Source organism: Marmota flaviventris, chromosome 14, assembly GCF_047511675.1.
Source record: "Marmota flaviventris isolate mMarFla1 chromosome 14, mMarFla1.hap1, whole genome shotgun sequence".
Classification (NCBI taxonomy): domain Eukaryota; kingdom Metazoa; phylum Chordata; class Mammalia; order Rodentia; family Sciuridae; genus Marmota; species Marmota flaviventris.
Genome location: NC_092511.1, coordinates 89,731,508 through 89,754,483, shown reverse-complemented (window position 1 = coordinate 89,754,483; position 22,976 = coordinate 89,731,508). Strand labels below are relative to the sequence as shown.

The 22,976-nt window shown below is 40.2% G+C and overlaps 1 long non-coding RNA gene across 2 annotated transcripts; it reads right to left on the bottom strand.

Moving 5' to 3' along the window:
- Positions 1-526: 526 nt before the first annotated feature.
- LOC139701755 (uncharacterized) lies at positions 527-14,869 on the bottom strand. Of its 2 annotated transcripts, XR_011704268.1 has the most exons (4): positions 14,779-14,869; positions 13,755-13,895; positions 2,912-3,110; positions 527-824 (listed from the first exon to the last, which is right to left on the bottom strand). It is a non-coding gene; the product is annotated as an uncharacterized lncRNA (long non-coding RNA). The 2 variants fall into 2 exon arrangements; XR_011704267.1 differs by lacking the exon at positions 527-824 and having other exon boundaries at positions 1,169-3,110.
- Between the last annotated feature and the right edge of the window lie 8,107 nt (positions 14,870-22,976).

Sequence of the window (22,976 nt, the reverse complement as noted above, 5' to 3'; positions counted from 1 at the left end):
AGTGGGATAGAGGGAGGAAGAAAAAAATAACAAGGAAAGAAAGAAAAAAAAGTGAGTGGGAGAAAGAAAATAAGAAGAAGAAAAAGGGGGGGGGAAGTGGGGCATATGCAATTCCTCTATATTATATTATTCTGGTGATTAAGTTGTTAAAGTCCTATTTCATGCAAAGTTCTTGGTTTCACAAATGTTGAGGTTGTGAGGACCAGAGGTTGAAGAGTAAAGGAGATTGGATGAGAAGAGCAAAAAAATAAAAGAAAGAAAGAAAAGTCTCAGAACTCTGTTTTCTTTTCTTGCAGTAGGTGGAGTTGTCTATTCCTGGCTTGAGTCTCTGCGTTCAGGATGGTGGAGGTAGCCAGTGTGAGAGGGCTTGAGCTTCTACCTGGAGCCTCCTTACTCTTAGTCTCTGAGTTGGAAACCAAGTGCCTGTACAGTTGCTGTTACATATTGATAGTTACGCACCGCCCCCCCCCACCAAAAAAAAAAGCTTGTGGGAAAAATTTTGAGTTATCACAGCTGGGGTTGGGGAGTTGGAAACCAGGTACCTGATCAGCCACAGAACCAGGCTGGTAGCCACGCTCACCGATAGATGGGGAGTAAGGTTTTCCAAGATGGATTCCGTCTGTTTCCCGCATAGGGTATTTGGTGAGGTGGGGGATACTGGGGTGACCTTGTGCTTTGTCCAGAGCTAGGTCTGGTGACCCGCAAGCAAAGCCTCTGTGTTCTGCACCAAGCACCACGCGGCTCCACCTTCCACCTGTGCCGATCGCCGTGCCTTCCATCTCACTTTATACTTCTTGTATATGCTTTTTTCAGAGAGTAATATTCTGAAAATACAAAATTATTATAACTTGTAGTTAATAACCATTTTCATTTCTTAAGAAATTTTTTGCTATGTGTCAGAAGAATAATATATTGAAATAAATTTTGAATTCATTTTTTTTGGCCAAATTCTTATTATAGAAACAAGATTTGCTCTATTGAGAAATAATGTCCAACCAATTAATGACTATGATATTTTGTTATTAGAAACCTAAAAATTATTATGATACATTCATTGGAAGACTAAGAATTGAAAAGGAGTAAATACAAGACTAAGTTGTACATTATTTATTATGCTACAAATGTCTTAATATCATGAACTTTTAAAGCATAAAGATGAAGATGGACAAATATGCATATAATACTTCTATACACACTAATAATGCCTGCTAATGAAAATGAAGCCATTTAGAAAAGACCTGTCTTTTCATTATGCTAACTATACTGATATATGCAAATGCTTAATTTGTAAACACATTTTCCTGGTATTGTGCATTTAATTTTTATTACATAATGGTAAAAATGCATAACTAATTATTCTTTAATGGTGATTAAAATAAGAGAACATATCACAAATAAGAAATATTAAAGAAATCTTTAACAGGGTTTGTTCTATAGACAGTGTGTTTGTTTCATTGATATTTTGAATTTAAGCTTGGTAACACTGAAATGGAGCAAGATATCAAACAAGAATATAGACATTATAAATTAACTGATACTATTTTATCCCATGAAAACACTTTCTAGTTTTCATAAACATGTAGTCTATCAATTAAAAAAAATTGAATGACTGCTTACAAAATTCCAATTTGTAGATAGTTTAAGCAAATATACATTATTTTAAGTGTGTAATTTTTTATATACTGTGGAAAATTGAAAATTTTCTAACTCCTTCATTCAAACTCAGGGACTAACAGTTTCAAGGACAATGCCCAATTTCAAGTTTGAAAATTTGAAAATCTTGTCTTCCTTGTAGTTATCAAAAATGGTTTATATTTACAGTCAGTTTATATTTACAGAAACAATGCTAATTAATATATTTCAAATGGGTAGTTTTCAACTACAATTAACTGCATTAAATATATTAACAAATAACAGAATTATCAAAGATTAGTAACCCATAAAATCTTGAACAACTGTGAGTCCTGCTCCATGAGTCAGAAAAAAAAAATAGTTCTATTCTTTAATACCCCTTTAAATTTGTTCCATGCCATAAAAATCCTTCAATGACTAGGTTTTTAGATGCTCAGACTCTATAGGATTCTGCAGACAAGTCCAGGCAACAGTAGGCATTTATTCATTTTCTACAGTCTACAGATTCCTAAATGCATGACATTCATTATCATTACATGTATAAATAAAAAGACATATGTATGGTATATATCATTCCTTATCTAAAAAAATAAAAATCTGCAATATTCCAAAATCAAAACATTGGAGACGCATTGTGATGCTACAAGTAGAAAATTACACATCTGACCTCCAAGTATGGTCACAGTCAGAATACAGGTGCACTAAATATATTGCATATAATACTAACTTCAGGATATGTGTAAAGGTGTGTGTAAAGTACTCATGCATTTCTTGTTTAGAATTGAGTTTCATTCCCAAGGTAACTTATGTAATTGAAAACATTTCAAAATCTGAGAATTTGAAACCCTTCTCCCAAACATTTCAGCATAGACATTGAATCTATTCAATCATTCAATCTAAGTGCATGGGGTGTAGGTGGATGGGTTTGTGTATGTGTTCCATGAAATCCAGTATTTAATTACTCCCACTGGAAAATTTACTCAGATATATAATCTGCCATAACCCTAATAAAATTTCTAGTTGATCAAATGAAACATTTCTTCCTTTTTGTTTGTTTCCTCTAGAAATTGCTGCTAAAATTATTACAGATTACAAAGGAAAACATTTATATTTTAAATGCTAAAACTAAACAATAAAGTTTTGCTATAATAATAAATGTCTTACTAAGTGGTATAAATAACAAGGATCTACTGGCAAATTATAGATGGGTAACTGCAAAATTTTGGAGCACATATTTAAAGAAATAAATGCCAACGATCATGTGATGCTTCAGTACTACCCAGTCGGAGAGCTGCAAAATGTTCTTTTAAGGTTCCTGTGGTGATTTTGAGCCTCTGTTGCATCATGAGGGGGAGGTTTGGGCTGGATCCACTCATTGTTCTTCTTACTTGGGAAGATCTTCTTCCTCAGTACAAAGTCATACTTGACTCAAGGATTCAGGGAATAAAAGATATTTGCGTCATGGGGAATCTTCAGCTCTGGGGAGAGAGGAGAATACAGGTATTAGGTGGCTTTCAACAGATGCACCACAGGACACTCCCAACATCTGAGAGCCTCTGTCAGGAAAGGCATGATCCACAGACCTGCGAGTTCACCAATTCAGCTCCAATACCTACAAAGATGTCCTCAATAGTTCTTCCTGAGGAAAAAATGACTTCAACAGACATAATATCTGTTGCTTTGGCAGAACATTTCAGTTCCTCTTGTATCTGCCATAGGACACTGCAAGGGTTTGCATCCAGAATCTCCTGCAAAAGGCTCAAATGTTGAGTGACTGGTCCCCAATTCAGCAATGATCATAGGTCAGTTTTGGGGGAAGCATTCGATGGTGAGTGCTCTGATGTTATCATGAAATACTCATTCAAGATGAATACAATACTGGGAGGTGGTATGAACTGCAGCTAGTTTGGGCATGGTTGAAGAAAGACCTGCACAGAAGAGGGCCTTTGGTAGGTGTATATTTTCCCAGTTGGCTCCCCTTAATCTTCATTCTCCTAGTAGTATTCCTCATCCTCCTATCTTTCTTTCCCTCCCTCTATCACCCTCATTCTCTCTCTCCTAATCTATGCCCTGATTGGCAAGAGGCTGAGTAACTTTCCACTGCCATACACTTATGTCATTATAGACAGACTCAGTGCATAATCAAATGGAGAGCAATGAGACCCAGAGCCAAAATACATGATTTCTTTTCTAAGTTATTTTCCTCAAGTATTGTCACAGTGAGAAAAGGCTAACCAATACACATACCACATTTAGCCATGCTCCTGCCATTGGTGGTGCCTGCCTCCATGGGTCCAGGCTTCCTAGAATGGATGCCACATCACAAATGCTACCCTACTGAGAACAATGGTTCCAAAGACCAGGGGAGTAACTGCTTTACTTCAGCATTTTGCTATGGCCCAGGGATGCCACAACCCCCAGTGGGTTTCAGACACTCAGCTAGTCCTTCCTCTGAACACCTGTTTCCTGCAGCCTTCCTCTGGCCTACAGCCTGTTCTCAGTCAATGCTGGGCTGGATGTGTGTATCTCTGCTATGATTTCCTTAGCCTACCAAGGCTTCAGCCTTCCTCTTCTGTAAGACTCTACTAACCTAACAAACTTAGTAGATTAATATATGAGATAAGTTACCCTAGAATTCCTAGGGGTGGAGTGTTTCAGTGCAGACAGGTTGGGATCATGGCTGCTATGGATGTTTTACTCTCAAAAAAGAAAACAGCAATGGTATTATTTATAGATCAGCTCTGTGGTATACATGCTTAGAAATCCCTCAGATTACTTTAGTTAGGGATAATGATCTCACTATTCTGATCACTTATTGGGAAGCAGACTCTGGCACAGAGGACTTGGGAATTTGTCCAAAGATAGACTATTCAGGCTGTTGCCCAGCCTGTACTTTTTAAAAATTTATTCCTGGTTTTGCTTGCTGGAACACTGACAATACTCCACACAGGCTGTGGTTTTAATGTCATACACAATGCTTTAAATATTGTGCTTCAGGCCAGAAAAGTATCAATTTCATCCTTAGTCCCTGTGTTCCCATCTTCCTCTAAAACCATTCCTATCAGTGAGCTATGGAGCCATCCTGACCCTGAGAGGAAGCTTTCCTCCTTACTCCTCACTGATACCAGCATGGAATGCCTGTTCAGGTCCAGGGAAAAACACATGGTGGGGGTTGCATTAGCCACTGGGGAAGATAATAGAACCTGTAAACCGTTTTTCCAGCCTCAGTGCAGGTTTTCCTGTGCACAACGCCCACCACACCCTGTTTGAGTGTTCTTCTAGGTCAGATACTACTATTTTGAACTACAATTTGTCCTGAGTCCACTTCCAGACCATTGCTCCCTGCCATCCTATTGTCCCACTTACTCATGGTCTTCTGAATTCTCCTCCTTTAGCAAGTGTTGGTCCAGAGTCCTGCATATGATTACAGAAGCCCTATCATGGCAGGTCCTGGATCAACATAGGATACAGGCCTTCAGGAAATGGGCCTACCCGAAGGACAGTGGCTACCTGAAGGACAGTGGTCAGGTCATTTGAGTCACCTCAGCTCTAAATAAAAGGATACCATGTCATCACTCTAGTGCCTGAGGGTGGTCTCCTGGTAATCTCATGGGGTCTTCTGATGGGCTGCGAGCCCAATTCTCATACAACACTGTGCTTGTAGCTTCCATTGCCTTGTTTGTGTAGAGTCACATTCCACTCAGAATAAAAGGACCACACAGCCTATGTACAGACACACTCTTCTCCCACCAAGATGGGAGGAATAGACCGTGTCGTCCTATATATCCCTAGTCTACTCTGAGATGCAAGCTGCATTTGTGTGTAGCCCAGGCAGAAGCCCTAGAGGCTTTGATCCTGATTCCCAGGACAAAAACAGACTCAAGGACAAGATCATATGTGTGAGTGCTCAATGATAGCCATGAGAGCACCTGGCCTCCTGAGGCTCAGTGCTGACTGGGGTGTATTGGAGCACCTCATTCAGCAAGGGTGATCATTAAAAATGGGATCCTAGAGGTTTAGTTTACACCATATCCATATAAATTCTGCAGAGACCCTCCCAGTTCCTTATTCAAGGGACACAAAGAACCTCATACCAATGTCCTCCATGTGCACCTGCATTCTCCATCCAATACAGTAGATGGGCCTAGGTCCTTTCCTATTCTCATCTCCCACCAATACCTGCCCCTGGACTTCTGGCCTGCCTGCTACCACCAAACACAGACTCCCCCAGATATGGGGGTAGACATACTGGTGCTCTCCCTCCTCTCAGGTCTATCCCTTAACACTGACCTCTTTCTTCCTTGTTTCCATCTATGCTTCCTGACCATTCAGGAGCTCCAATTCTAAAGGGCATGGATAGTCCATGGCATTTGATATGTGTTTGCTCCCTGCCCTGGGTTAAGCATAAGGAGACATCCCTTCTACTGGTCTTATCAGGACACTCTTACAGTTTTTTCTGCTTTGCTCTTCTAAGCTAATATGAACCAAGAATCTGTCTCCCAAATGCTTGTTTTAGAGGGCCTTGAGGATCTGCTAGTAGTGACTCCTAGGACACTAGGCTTCATGAAGCATTTATTGTCCATAAACCTGTGTCCTCCTTTTGGAGAAAAGGTTCTCCTCCAGGCTGTGGTGATGCTGTCTGTAATTGCAGAGGATACTTCAAGAACTGTGGGGGATGGCAACATCAGCAAACCCAGAAACTGTAAGCCACCCCAGCCTGTCAGTTTGCTCTATAGGGCTTCTAGAACATATAGGAATCTGAGGTTTCTTCCCTCCTTTTGTGGATGTACAGTAGTACCAGAAAAAAAGAGCCAATAAGATCAGTGTTTACCCTCCTTCCTTGATCTTGGCCACTTGCTGGTGGATCATTTTCCCAGGATGAAGTAATGGTTGACTGGAGAGTTTATGGCACATACGATGTTTCCATTGTCAGGGATCCCATTGTGGGGAGGGAGTGGCAGAAAGGTGGTAGTTGACATTCAAGTAGTACACCACAGGACACACTCAACGTCTGAGAGCCTCTGCCATGTCAGGCCATCCACAGCCCGTAGAGCCCTCCAATCCAGCTATAGTACTATCAAAGACTTCCTCCATGGGTCTTCCTTGAGGAAAGACTGCGCACAAGAACTAACACCTTTCAAAGAAAACGCCCCTTGAACACCAGAATGACTCAGTTCAGGTTGGACCTGCCAAAGAACTACTGCTAGTGTTTGTGTCAGAATTTGCCCCCAGTGGCCCATGTGCTGAACCTTTCTTCACAATGCAGGAATATTGAAACAAGTGCTTTCAGGAAATTGTTTGATGGTGAGTACCTTGACCTAATCAGTGGATTAATCCATTTATAGATGAATACACTCCTAGAAGGTGATAAAAATTGGAAGTATGTTGGGCATGGATGGAGGATGACCTGAGCAGGGGTATGCCCTCAGGAACAGAAATGTTTTCATGTCTTCCTCTTCCTCCTCATCATTATCCCTCTGATTTGTATTCTTATTCCAGTTATAATTAAACCTACTCTTGTGCTTTTTGTATTCCTTTCTCTTGTTTGCCTCCTTCCCCTCCTCATCCCCCTCTTTTTTCACATCAGTGTGATTCCATTTGTAGCCCATTTTTTCCCTTCTTAGTCAGAGATCATCTTTATCAGTGACCATGGTGCATGCTGCTGCTTGAAGGAGGCTTTCTTCTTTGACCATTATAGATGTCAGCTTTGCAATGAGTGACTGATGCAGGGGAGGACACATGTTAGGGAGGTCCAGCAGCCCCTGGGACAGCACAGAGCACCTGCATATTTTAGGCCCACTTTAGTGCAGTTTCCTTTGTGCACAAGACCCACCACACACTCTGGCTGTTTTTTTCTAGGCCAAGGCACTCTTTCTTTCTTTTTTGGGGATGCAAATTGTCTGGAGCCTGCTGGTTGATCATTTCTCCCCACCATCTCGTTGTCCCACTTATTCTGATGCTCTGAGATGATTTATGGGAGCTCAAATTTTCCAAATATTCCTTTTTAAGCAGTGTTGGTCCAAATCCTGAATATCATAGCAGGAACCCTATCCTGGAAGGTCACCTGGATCAGCATGAAAAACAGGTCATCAGGGTATGTGGCCTGGAGGTTATGCCCAGACAACAGTGGTCAGGGACATTCAGGAGACACCTCAGCTGTGAACACAAAGGCACCTCTTGTTATCCTGCCACCTAAGGCTGGGCTCCCTGTAATCATATTGGTTCTTCCCATGGGCTACTACCCCAATCCTCATACAATAGTCTGCCTGTAATTGCCATTGTCCTATCTGGAGCCACTTTTCACTCAAGGTAAAAGGACTCAAGAGTCTGTGCACAGATACCTCCTATTCCCACTGAGATCAGAGTAATAGACCAGTGACCCACTATATGCCAGTTCTACTCTAGGATGCAGGCTGATTCTTTACTTGGCACAGGCAGAAAGGTTGCAGGCTTTGGTCCTTACAGCCAGGGCAAAAAACAAACTGAGGAACAAGACCATGCAGGTGAGAGACTAGAGGCTCAGTGGTGGCTGGGGTGTAATGGGATACCTGAACCAGCAGGGGGAGAACTGAACATGTCTCCTCTGCATCTGGACACCTGAAATATTAGGGTGTATACTCCACATCCATATAAATTCTACAAAGAGACTTTCTCAGCTACCCATTCAAGGGATATGCAGACTCACACTCCTGGCTTCCTGAATGGCTCGTAGGTGTCTGTGGCCCATGCAGTGCAGCCTGCACCCTAGATATTTCTCTGACCTCATCTGTCTCCAGCATGTGCTCTTACACTTGTGGCTGGCAAACCCCACAGCATGCAGGCCCACTCACAGCTGGAGCTGGGCATACGGGTGCTCTCCCTCCTCTCAGGTCAAGTCCTAAACACAGACCTCTCCCTTCTTTATTCCCTCCTAACCTTCCAGAAGCTCCAATTCAAGATGGCAGGACTAGTCCATGGTGTTGGATGTTTTCTGCCTTTTCCAGTGTGGTCACCTGTGAGAAACCCCCGCTGTCAGGCTCACCAGGATTATCTCGTATTCCATCATAATCTGCTCTTCTAGGTTGATGTAAACCATGCAGCTGTCTCCCAGCTGCTTGTTGTAGATGGGCAGTGAGGTACTGCTAGTGGAGATACCTGCAATACTGGACACTGTTGCTTTTGGTGGCCATGGGAAAAGGCCTGGACAATTCTGAAGAGGTGTTGCTCAAAGATGCAGTGGAGCTGGACGTCATTGCCGAGGACTCTGAATTCGACTTCAAGAACTGTGGAGATGGCAACATCAGCAGAATCCCCAAAACTTCAGGTTCACAGCACTCTCTATGGGGCTTCTGGAAACTATACCCAGACTTTGAGTTATCTTGGCTCTTTAGATTAGCCAAGGATGCAATCAGAGACAACATTGTCCCCTCAGTCTACCACCAAATAGGAAACCTTACTTTTGCACAGGGCCTGCTTCTAAGTTCCTTTATCCCTCAAAATACTGCCTCTACTCTGGTTGCCTTGCCTGCCTCTGCCTGCTTCTTCCTCTATGTTGTACAAATGCACACCTGCCTCACTGACATACAGAGCACGATCATTTCACTGCCCATGATGCTGTTCTAACTTCCCACTCTGCCCTGTTCAGAGCTCATAGACATATCTTTTCCTTTTGGAACTCATCACCACCCAGAAGTCAGCATCACTCACTGCAGTGGTGAAATGGAGTTGAGACAGGAACATGGGCTCTACAGCAGGAAACAGCAGGTCTAGGCAGCAGACACCAGAAGGAAGTTCAACCACCAAGCCCAGGCATGCAAAGACATTTCATCCATTAGCAGGAAGCTCTCTGCCCTCAGGTCTGGAGGGAATGTTAACACATTCCCTTTCTCAGCCCTTTCTCTGTGGCACAAGTCAAGGCTGGCAAGGCTCTACTGACAGAACTGGTAATGGGATGGACTTCAGCTCTAGAGTTGGGGACAGAGCTAAATTCAGCAGCGGAGCAAGAGCTGCCTGGAACTCCAAAGCTGACACTAAAGCCAGCTCTAGAACTGCCTCTTGCTTCCAAACACATACTGGGTTGAACACAAGCTCTGGATCTGATGCTGGTGCTGCCACTTGACTGGGCACCAGAGCACCTCCTGGAGAAGACTGTAGCTCTGCAGGTGCTTTAAGAGCTTGTTCTGGAACTGAGGCTGCAGCTAGAGGAGAAATGATTCCAACATGACTGCCTTGCCCTGAGCTTTGCTAAAACAGTCAATACTCTATCTGCCCAGAAGTTTTTAGCCCCAAAGCCCACACAGGATCTCTTCTCAGACCAACAACATTGCCTGAGTGGTAAAAGGCTTATCATTATTCCCAGTGCAACATTAGACTTATAGACTCCATCCAGTGGGACCAAAACATGACCTTTTTCATTTACACTTGTGTACCCTCCTTACCCTTGTATACCCACCCCAGTCCTCCTCTTCCTGCTGCACTTCACATCCTCAAGCTGGGCCTGCAGGTAGTGAGCACAGTGCTCCAGGTTCAAGCCACTCATGTGTAGCTGCACAAAAGGCAACAGCAGCTGGAGACTTATGAAAATCCTCTAGGTCAATCTGGGTGCCCAGGCTGAAAGGCATGGCACTGTGGGCAGGCAGAAGCCTGGACTCTGTTTCCCATAGCTCCTGTTTAATTTCCTGTCTCCACAATACAGTCCACCCCAGCCAAGTCTCACTGGCTGTACAGGCTGTGACAGGGCAGGTCTCTAGACAAAGAACCAGCATCAGTCCCAGATCCATGGTGTGTCCAGCTCTCCCTTCCTGCAGGGAAGCCTTACACTCTTCTTTCTGTTTGATACATGTTCTCCAATCTGGAATGCAACCTATGGGAGAATAGTCCTCCTGTCCATCCAGGAGGTCCAAGAAGCAGGATATAAATTTAACACCCATAAACCAATTGAATTCTTACACACCAATGATTAATTGGCTGACAGAAAAAGTAGGAAATCTATGCCATTCACAACAGCCTCAAAAAAATGAAATACTTGGGAGTCTAACAAATAAGGTGAAAGACCTCTATAATTAAAACTACAGAAAACTAAAGAAAGAAATTAAAGAGGACCTTAGAAGATGAAAAGATCTCCCATGTTCTTGGATAGGCATAATCAATATTGTCAAAATGGCCAAACTACCAAAAGTGTTATACAGATTTAATGCAATTCCTACAAAGATTCCAATTATGTTCTTCATAGAAATAGAAAAGGTAGCCATTACTTTCATTTTGGAAAAAAGGAGTCCCAGAATAGCTAAAGCAATACTTTGTGAGAAAAGTGAAGCAGGAGGCATCACAATACCAGATCTTAAATTATACCACAGAGCTATCATAATAAAAATGACATGGTATTGGCACAAAAAAACACACATTAAGACCAATGGAACAAAATTAAACACAGACAAACACACATAAATACAGTTATCTCATACTAGACAAAGGCACCATAAGCAAACATTGGAGAAAAGATAGCCTCTTCAACAAGTGATGCTGGGAAAACTGGAAATCAATATGCAGCAGAATGAAGGTGAGACCCCTGAACAAAACTCAACTTAAAGTGGATCAAGGACTTAGGTATTAGACCAGACACTGTGCCTACTAGAAGAAAACATAGACCCAATGCTCCTAGGAGCCTAGGAACCAACTTCCTCAGCAGGACTCCTAAAGCACAAGAAGTAAAATCAAGAATCAATAAGTTGGATGGTATCAAACTAAAAAGCTTCTGCACACCAAAGGAAACAATCAAGAACATGGAGCCACCTGCACCTCAGACAGAGCACTAATCTCCAGGATATACAAAGAACTCAAAAATCTTAACACACACAAAAAAATAAAAATAAATGGGCAAAGGAACTGAGCAGACACTCTGCAGAAGAAGAAATAAATATTCAACACTCTAGCAATTAGAGAAATAACAATGAAAATGATACTGAGATTCCATCTCACTCCAGTCAGAATATCCACTATCAAGAATACAAGTAACAATAAATATTGGAAAGGATATGGGGAAAAAGGTTTACTGATCCATTGCTGGTGGACCACAAATTGGTGCAATCACTATGGAAAGTAGTATGGAGATTCTCCAGAAAACTTGGAATTGAATCACCATTTGACCCAATTATCTCACTCCTTAGTGTATATCCAAAGGACTTAAACATATTACAGCCACATCAGTGTTTATAACAGCTCAATTCACAGTAGCTAAGTTATGGAACCAACCTAGGTACCCTTCAACAGATGAATGGATAAAGAAAGTGTGGTATATATAAACAATGGAATACTAATCAGCCATACAGAAGAATAAAATTATGGCCTTTGCCCAAAAATGGATGAAACTGGAGACTATCATGCTGAGCAAAATAAGCCAATCCCAAAAACCAAAGACAGAATGCTCTTTGTGATATTTGGATGCTAACACACAATAAGGTGGGGTGGGGGAGATGTAAGAAAAGAAGTTCATTGGATTAAACAGAGGGGAATGAAGAGAAGGAAGGGTGAATGGGTATACGAAAGATAGTAGAAGGAATTAGACATAATTTTCCTATGTTCAAATGTGAATACATGACCAGTGTACCTCCACATCATGTTCAACCATAAGAATTGGATCCAACTTATAAGTTATATTCCATGTACGTGTAACATGTCAAAATACATTCTACTATCATGTATATCTAAAAAGAACAAATATTTTTTTAAAAATAAACTCAAATAGGCTGTTGATTGCCTCCTTCATCTCCTAGTCTGTACATCCTACTCAGGCAGTGGTTAATTAAATGCAACTCTCCCCAGGAAGAGATCATCTCCTCCCAGTTGCATCATGGGTAATGACAAGGAAGAACAGTTTGGCAGTTTCTTCAACAGTCAAACATATACCCACCGTAGAATCCAGCAAATCTTACCCTTAGCTATTTATCCTACAGAATTCAGAACTTATCTTCACACAAAAACTTGTACATGAATGCTTAGCCGGATCTCTTCATAATCACCCCAAACTAGAAACAAACCCAAAAGTCTTACTATTGTTGAATGAACCAATTGTGATAATCCATACAATAAATACTAACTACTCAGCAATAAGAAAAAAAAATTATTGATAAAGGCAACAGTTTGGATGGATCTTAAAGGCATTATGTCAAGGAAAAAAATCCAGTCTCAAATTGATATTTGGATACTAATACACAATAAGGCAGGGTGAGGGAGGTGTAAGAGAAGAAGTCTGTGTCCATTTATATGAGGTTCCCAAGAGTTCCAAACTATAGTGATGAAGAAGAGATCATGCATGCTAAGATTAGGCATGGGACAGGTGTGTGGCTATAGCAGAGTAGTAATGGAGGAATTTGAGGGCTAACAGAACTTTTTCTGTAACCATATTGTGGTGCTGGTTTCATGAGTCTCAATGTATATTGAAACCCAAAGAACTATAAGCCAAAAGGAATGTCCATTTTACTGTAGGACAATTGAAAAAAAAAAAAGGAGGACTAAACTTTTGATATTAATTATATAAAAGACCAAGAAAGACTGAAGAAATGTTCCAAATAAAGAAACCTGAAGAGACATGACATAAAAACAATACCCAGATACCACACTAGAAGAGAAAAATGACAGAACATCCTTTTTATTAATAGAAAAAACACATCTCTGAAGTTTCAGTTCTAACATTTCTCAAAACCTGGAAAGAAATCACTAGTGCCCTTCAGTTCTGGTCCTTTGGTATTTTTCTACATGAATTACTTAATAGATTCAATTAAGTGTCCACGGGTTTCTTGCTAAATGAAGGGCAACTTACAGGTAGAGATAAGATAGGAGAAATTTCACTTTCCATCTTAGGCTTTGAATACAGTCTGCCAAAACATTTATCCACTCTTCTTTTATAGTACTTTCTGTTATAAAAATATTAAAAATTTTTGGTGGCTTTTAGGAGTTAATTTTGTAAATAATTGAGATTTTTTTTTCCTAGTTCTATAGGGAAGGTGTACAATGTGCAGCTTTATAAGCATCTTCTTAGTCTCACTGTTAAGAGATCATTTTTTTCAAAGTGTAAAACTGTTCTTTCCCAGTTATTTACACTATTACATGAAACAGCAAATCCCAATGCTAACTGACTCACTTACCAAAATGAATTTGACTCACTGATCATCAGTGGACCTGGACTCCTCTGTGGTGGTCTTGGTCCTTCCTTTTTCCTCTTAGCAATTTGTTCTCAGGCTGCCTTCTACTGTAGTGGCAAATTCTGACAGCAGCAATCCGAGCTTCTGTGTTTGTTTAATCACATCAAATGAAAGGAATGTTATCTTTAACTAAACAGAAGTCCCCAACCTCACTGACTGTACACCTTATGGCATCTGTTACCTTTGAACCAACTGCAGCCAAACACTAGGGGTGCTACTGTAGAAGAGGAAGAGTGGATGAGAGAGGGCACCCTAATGTCTCCAGTAGTCATTCTCTTTAAGTTGACATTTTCTTTACCTAATAGAATCGGCTACTATCTATTTGATCCATACCGTGTGCTGCTCTTTGCATCCTTTGGCCACTTCAAACTACAGGGAACTCAGTTATCTTTCCAGGTTACCTTAGTTATGGGATTGTATGGGGAACACTAATGGAAGGTCAGGGTGACAGCAAACTCTTCAGCACTTCAGCAGGAAGGCTGCTTGGGGAACTGGGGGGCCCATCAGGGCACTGCAGCAGCTCCAGGGACTCCAAGGCCAACCTCATGGGGAGCCTGGGAAGGGAGGCTTTCTTTTGGTGTAGTTTCTCTTAGGTGCTTAGTCCCAACACCCTGGGAGAGTCTGTTTTCTACCACATCCCTGTCTGCACGGGGCCACCACTGGGCAGTGCTACCCAGAGAGCCGTGCCTGCTTGAAGGAAGGTCCCACTTCCCGACCTGAGGCTGGGGGTGAGCTCACAACGTAAGGCCAAGAAAGCCCTTGCCGCAGCTGGCTGTCCAGGAGGCCCTCGGAGGCGGTCCCCTCACAGCAAGGGGACCTGGCAGGCCCTTCCCAGGGCCCCTGTCCGCCTGTACAGTAGTCTCATCCCCCTGACTGATGGGCTGCTTCATATGGGAAACCGGGCATGGCGGGGTGGGGGGCGTCCACAGGTCCCACGGCCATGATGTGGCAGCCGCAGGCCTCCCACCTACGGAGACTGTGTCCAGGTGAGGAAGTCAGAACCTGTCCCACTCGAGGTCACCCACTGGGCTGACAGCCCGGCTGGAGGGGCGAGCCCAGGGAACCGCCCCCAGCAGGCAGAGGCGGAAGCGGAAGCGCGACGAGTCGCGGCGGCGGAGGCGTGTGGGGCGGGGCCTATCCGATGGCGCGAACTTTGACCCACAGTGGCGCCTGGGTCCCAGGTGGACGAGCCCGGAAGTTGTGCCCTGGAGGTGGGCTGCGGGTCCGATTTGAAGGTCGTCGCAGAAAGTGACCTGACCAGGAGCGGCGCCAACCCTGTAGCGCCACGACTGGGATCGAGGGTGGGACCGGCAGGACTCTGCTGCGGGTCCCGGTCCCGAGCCCTGGGCGGCCGCCTTCCCAGACTCCGTCCGGGGGCTACCTACTCCCTGAGAGCCCGCTTTGTGCGAGTCCCCGCAGCGGCCACCCGCCCCTTTCCTCACAATTCCAGCGTAATACTCGCTACCCCGAGTTACTGCAGACCCCACAGGTTAAGGGCTTGCTCCCAAAGCCAGGACCCACTTGAAATGTCATGTACAAGTTCCAGGCCTTCAATGCTTCCTGGTACCAACTATAACTCCAGAGTTATACTTCCCTCTTTATGTTTAAAAATGTGCTAGAAAGACTCACGGAACCCAGAAAAGCACTTCACTTACTAGTACCAAATTATTACAAATTCTACAATGAAGAATGATCCAAATATTCTCTCCTAGTGTACCGCTTCCCAGAACTTGCACATGGTCACCAACTCAGAAGCTCTCAGAACCCAGTGTTCAGGATTCCATGGGAGATCCACTATGTATGTGTGGTTGATTGAATCATTGGCCCCTGGTGATTAACTCAATCTTGAGTCCCTCACCCCTTCTCAGAGGTTCTTCATTGGGGATGAAAGTTCCAGTCATCTAATCTAATGGTTTGTCTTTCTGATTACCAGTCACACACTAAAGTATTTGGGGTCCCATCAAGACTTACCTTATTAGCACAAAATGTGCCCCTGATTCCTCTGTCACTCAGGAAGTTCCAAGTCCATCAGGAGCTCTCTGCCAGAAATTGGGGACAAAGTCCAGATACTTATTTTTTTCTTCATATATTTTATTGTTGCATTAGAGTTGTGCATTAGTGTTGGGCATAATGGTGGGATTTGCTGTTAGATATTTGTACATGCAAAATTCTCACAATATAATTTGGCCAATATCTCTCCCCAGCACTTCCCTCTCCCTTCTTTATCCCTCTCCTTGGTCCTTCATCTACTCCCTTTGATTTTCATGCGATCCCCCACCTTTATTTTTTGTTTTCATCCCTGTGTTATTGGTTCTTTTTAGTTATACATGACAGAATCCATTTTTATATAAATGTACAAGCATGGAATATATCTTATTCTAATTCAGAACTCAGTACTTCTCCTCCCCTGCCTCATCTCCTGCTCCCTTCCATCTATTGATCTTTATGCCTACCCATACTGACTTTTTAAAATTAACTTCTTGTGAACATGAATGATGGTGAGATTCACTGTGGTGTATTCACATATGTACACATAAAGAAAGTTGTGTGAGATTCATTCACTGTCTCCACTTCCTATCTTTATCCCTTCCCTTAGTTCCCCTTTGTTTAATCCACAGAACTTCTACTCCACCACCCCCCTTATTGGGGGTAGTTTGCACATATCAGAGAAAATATTTGACCTTTGGTTTTTGGGGGGAGGGGGATTGGCTTGTTTCACTTAGCATGATAGTCTCAAGATTCATCCATTTATGGCAAATATAATAAAGTCATTCTTTATAGTTAATACACCAAACTGTATATATACCACATTTACTTTTTAAATTTGTATTTTAGTTATACATGACAGTAGAATCTATTTTGGTATATTTATATGAATGTGGAGTATACTATTCTAATTAGGATATTACATGAATGTACACAATATTGAGATTCAGAGTGGTGTATTCATTTATGTACATAAGAAAGTTATATCAGATTTATTCCACTGTCTTTCCTATTACTATTCCCCCTCCCTTCCTTTCATCCCCTTTGTCTAATCTACTGAAATTCTACTTTCCCCTAACCCCACCTTGTTCTATGTTAGCATCCACATAACGGCAAAACCATTCCACCTTTGATTTTTAGGGAAAGGCTTATTTTGCTTAGCATGATACTCTTAAGATCCACCCATTTACCAGCAAATGTCATAAAGTCATTCTTCTTTATGTCTGACTAATATTCCATTGTGTATATAAACCATTTTCTTTATACATTCATCTGTTGATGGGCATCTATATCTTAGCTCTTGTGAATTATGCTGCTATAAATATTGATATATCTGCATCACTGTAGTATGATGATTTTAACTCCTTAGGATATACACTGAGGAGTGGAATAACAGGGTCAAGTGGTGGTCCATTCATAGATTTATGAGGTCTCTCCCTACCACTTTCTAAGGGGTTGTACCCTTGCAGTCCCACCAACAATGTATGACTGTACCCTTTCCCCCCACATTCTCACCAATATTTGTTGTTTCTTGTGTTCTTTATAATTGCTGGAGTGAGATGAAATCTAGGTAAAATTTTAATTTGCATTTCTCTAATTGCTAGAGATATTGAACATTTTTCATATATTTGTAATTGTTCATGTTTCTTCTTTTTTTAATATTTATTTTTAAGTTTTACGTGGACAGAATATCTTATTTTACATTTATGTGATGCTGAGGATCAAACCCAGTGCCTCGTGCATGCTAGGCGAACACTCTACCACTGAGTCAAAACCCCAGCCCTCATATTTCTTCTTTTGAGAACTGTCTGTTTAGTTTCTTTTCTAGTTTATTGATTGAGTTATTTATTGTTTTTTTATCTTAAGTTTTTTGAGTTCTTTATATAGTCTGAAAATTAACATCTGAGGAGCAAGTGGTAAAGATTGTTCTCCCATTCTGTAAACTCTCTCTCTGCATGCTCTTATTTCCTTTACTGTGGAGAAGAAGTCTTGGTAAGAAAGTCAGTTCTTGAGCTGATATGTTGGAGTGTTGGGCCTACATTTTCTTCTAATAAATTCACAGTTTCTGGTCTAATTCATAGGTCTTTGATCCACTTTGAGTTGTTTTGCAGGGGGAGAGGGTTAAATTTCATTCTAAGTTCAACTGAGATGAGCTTCTATTTGAAATTGATCTTCTCTGTCACATAGATGAAATGCAGTCATTTCCTAAACTCAAAGCAAAACATACTCTTATCTTTCTTCCAAATCTCTGATTTTCTCTCATAATCATTCAACAAGCTAGGGACAAAAACAACCTGAAATCTGGTTTAAAGCCAAAACAGTCTTTCACTGTTTACTCTATCTTGATATTTAAGATAAGCATGACATAGTTCTACTACATATGGACTTCTAGTTTTTACAGAACCATTTGCTGAATAAGCTATCTTTTCTTCAGTGTCTGTTTGGGACATCATTATCTAGTATGAGATTACTGTATTTATGTGGGTTTGTCTCTGTGCTTTCTATTCTATTGCATTTGTCTTCTTGCCTGTTTTGGTGCCAATACCATGCTCTTTTTGTTACTTTATCTCTGTAGTATAATTTAATGTCTGGCATTATGATGCATTCCTCTTTTATTTCTTTGCTAAGGATTGCTTTGGCTATTCTGGGCCTCTTATCTTTCCAAATGAATTTGTGACTGTTTTTTTCCACTTCTATAAATAATGTCATTGGAATTCTGATTGGAATTGCATTGAATCTGTATAGTACTTTTGGTTGTATGGCCATTTTGACAATATTAATTCTGCCTATATAAGAATATGGGAGGTCTTTCCATCTTCTATGTTCTTCTTCAATGTCTTTATTTAGTGTTCTGTAGTTTTCATTGTTAGTTGTTCTTCACCTCATTTGTTAGATTGGTTCCCAAGTATTTCACTTTTGGAGACTACTGTAAATGAGATAATATTCCTAATTTCTCTTTCAGTTGATTCATCACTGGGAGTATAGGAACACAATTTATTTATGAGTGTTAATTTTGTATACTCTCACTTTGCTAAATTTGATCATGAGTTCTAGAAGGTTTCTGGGTCTTCTAAATAGAGGATCATGTCATTGGCAAACAGAGGTAGTTTAAGTTCTTCTTTTTTTTCTATTTGTATCCCTTAATTTCTTTATTTTTCAGAATTTCTTTGGAGGATGTCAAGGACTGTGTTGGGTAGAAGTGGTGAAAATCAGTATTCTTATCTTGTTCCTGTTGGCCTTGGGTTTGTCATATATAGCTTTTACAATGTTGAGGTATGTTCCTTCCATTCCTAGTTTTTATAGTGTTTTAAACATGAATAAATGCTGTATTTTGTCAAATGCTTTTTGGCATCTATTGAGATATCATGTGATTCTTGTCTTTAAGTCTATTTATATGATGAATTATATTTTCAATTTCCATATATTGAACTGGCCTCACATCCCTTAGATAAAACCCACTTGATCATGAGGCACTATCTTTTGTAAATGTGTTTACATGATTTGCCAGTATTGTATTACGAATTTTTATATCTATGTTCATCAGGGACATTGGTCTAAAGTTTTATTTCCCTGATGTGTCTTTGTGTGGTTTTGATATCAGGGAGAACTGGCTTCATAGAATGATGTTGGAAGACTTTCCTCTACTTCTTTTTCACAGAATAATTTGAGGAGAATTGGTATTAGTTTTCTTTAAAGGTCTAGGAGGACTTTCTTAAAATCCATCTGGTCATGGGCTTTTCTTTGCTTGTAGGCGCTTGGTGGCTTCTTCAATTTCATTACCTAAAATTTATCTGTCATATGTCTCTAGGAATTTGTTGATGTCTTCAAGATTTTCTAGCTCATTTAACTATAAATTTTCAAAGTATTTTCTGATAATCCTCTGTATTTATGTAGTGTCTGTGTTGATATTTCCTTTTCCATCACAGAGTTTAATTACAAGTTTTTCCCTCTTTCTTTTGGTTTGTTTGGCTAAGGATTTATCAATTTTTTTTCTTTCCAAAACAACTTTTTTCTATTGATTTTTTTAATTCTTTTTAATCTCAATTTTGTTGACTTTTATTCTGCTTTTAATTATTTCCTTTTTCTACTACTTTTAGTATTAATTTGCTCTTCTTTTTCTAAGTCCTTAAAATGTAATATTAGATTATTTATTTGGTGATTTTTTATTCTTTTAATGAATGGGCTCAATGCTGAAAACTTTCCTCTGAGAAATGCCTTTATTGTATCCCAGAGATTTTGATATGTTGTATAACTATTCTCATTTACCTCTAAGTATTTTCTTATTTTTCACCCTTATTTCTTGCTCTCCATTCATCATTCAGAAGTGTGTTATTTAGTCTCCATATGTTAGAGTAGTTTCTATTTTTATCTTATCATTAATTTCTAATTTCATTTCATTTGGTCTGATAGAATCTATTTTTGTCTGCTAAGATTTGCTTTATGGCCTAAAATATCATCTATTTTAGAAAATGTTTCATATGCTGCTGAAAAAAAATTATATTTAGTCTTTGAGGGATGAAATATTCTATATATGTCTGTTAAGTCTTAATTATTAATTGCACTGTTTGTACTGTACCTTCTTTATTTGTTTTTGTTTGGATGACCTATCCAGTGATGAGAGAAGCATGTTAAAGTCACCCAGTATTATTCTTGAAATTGAGAAGATCTTGTTTGATGTACATAGATGCTCCATTTTGGGGGGTGTGCTGTTGCTGCAACTACTGGCTTGGCTCCATAGTTTTCTTTTTTTTTTTTTTTTCATTTAATGTATCCAGATTTCTAAATCTCTTGGATACTCTAACTGACAAATTTTGAGTTTCAGTGAAATTCCTAATTCATCCACCTTACAGAGAAGAGGTATTCCCACTGCTGAAATCCCAAGTCATAGAGCAATAAAAAATACAACTTTTCTCTCAATTCCCATCTTATTCTCCCCTTATTTCTTATTTCATTACAATATAAAACCCAGAGAGCAATCCCAAACCTCTGAAAGACTCTAATGAAAAACAATTCACATTCTTAATAAATTGAGATTGTGTCTCTTGCTTTTGAAAAAAAAAAAAAAAACCTCTTAAATAAAATATTGAGGACAACGTACAGAAAGTGGCTTTTACTTGAGTTTTCTATAGGATTGAAATTTTCACAACTTTAATAATGAATATTATAGAAATAATGCCTATGTCAATTAACTAAGCCTAGAAAGTCATCTTATTCATTGAGAATGGATGTCTAAAATTCAGAAGACAGCACCAATGCAATAACAGGAGAAAAAATAGGAGTCTCAAAAGGTGTTCCTGAATCTCTAGGACATTGAGAACAGTGCTAAGAGAAAAGTTTATTGCATGGAGTTCATTCATTAAAAGAAAGAAAAGTCAGGTGCAGGAGGTCAAGCCCAGCAGCCCAGATACACTCACCTCAGCCTCTGTGGGGCTCAGGTGCACAGTGAGTTGGGTCCACCCCTTTTCAGATGGGGCAGACACTCACCAGAGCCTAGCCTCTGGTGCAGGGCTATGTCCTCTGACCAGCAGACTACCATGGGATGTCAACCCCAGTGGCCCAGATCTACCCACTTCAACTTACACAGGTCCCAGATCCAGAATGCAGTAGCACCCATTGAGGGTCACCAGCAGGGTCTGAAAGCCCAACATCAAGGTGAGGTAAAAACAATCTGAGAGAGTACTACAAGAATATAGGTAAGAAACTGTAAGATCTCAGATCCACACGGCAAGACAGAAAGACACATAGATAACATGAAAACACAAGGGAGGAAAATGCCCCAAACAAACCAGAACACTGTAATAACAGAACCTATGGACAGCAAAGTTGATGAAATGTCAGAGAAGGAGTTCAGGAGTTTCATAAATAAAATGATCTGTGAATTTAAAAATGACCTAAACGAGCACATACAGGTTGCAAAAGATTACTTCAAGAGAGAAATAGAGACCCTGAAAAAAAACAGTCAGAAATCCTTGAAATGAAGGATACAATAAATCAAATAAAAAAACTTAATAGAAAGCATAACCAACAGACTAGATCACTTGGAAGAAAGAATATCGGATAATGAAGACAAAGTTTACAATCTAGAAAATAAATTTGACTACACAGAGAAGAGAGTTAGAAACCATGAACAGAACATACAAGAATTATGGGACAGCATCAAAAGACCAAATCTAAGAGTTATTGGGATAGAGGAAGGCACAGAATTTTATACCTAAGGAATGCACAATCTCCTCAATGAAATAATATCAGAAAATTTCGCAAGCATGAAGAATGAATTGGAAAACAAAATACAAGAGGCTTACAGGAAACCAAATGTACAAAATTACAACAGATCTACACCAAGGCACGTTATAATCAAAATGTGTAGAATACAGAATAAGGACAGAATCTTAAAACCTGCAAAATAGAGGAATCAGATCACATATAGAGGGAGACCAATTTGTGTCTCAGCAGATTTTTCAACCCAGACCCTCAAAGCCAGGAGATCGTGGAACAATATACCAAGCTCTGAAAAAAAAAGGATGCCAACCCAGAATCTTATATCCAGCAAAACTAAGTTTTAGACTTGATGATGAAATAAAAACCTTCCATGATAAACCAAAGTTAAAAGAATTTACATCTAGAAAGCCTGCACTACAGAACATCCTCAGCAAAGTATTCTAAGAAGAGGAAATGAAAAACAATGATGAAAATCAGCAGAGGGAGGGATTACACCTAAGGAAAATCTAAGCAGAAGAGAAACCAAGTCACATTAAATACCAATAATAAACAAAAATGGCTGGGAATACAAATCATGTCTCAATAATAACCCTGAATGTTAATGGCCTAAACTCACCAATCAAAAGACATAGACTAGCAGACTGGATCAAAAAAAATACCCAACAATATGCTGCTTCCAAGAGACTCATCTCATAGAAAAAGACATTCACAGACTGAAGATGAAGGGTTGGGTAAAATCATACCTCTCACATTGTTTGCAGAAACAAGCAGGGGTTTCCATCCTCATATCAAAGAAAGTAGAATTCAAACTAAAAGCCAATCAAAAAGGATAAAGAAGGACACTACATACTTCTCAAGGGAACCATACACCAACAAGTCTTAACAATTATAAATATATATGCCCCAAACAATGGAACAGCTATGTTCATCAAACAAACTCTTCTCAAGTTCAAGAGTCAA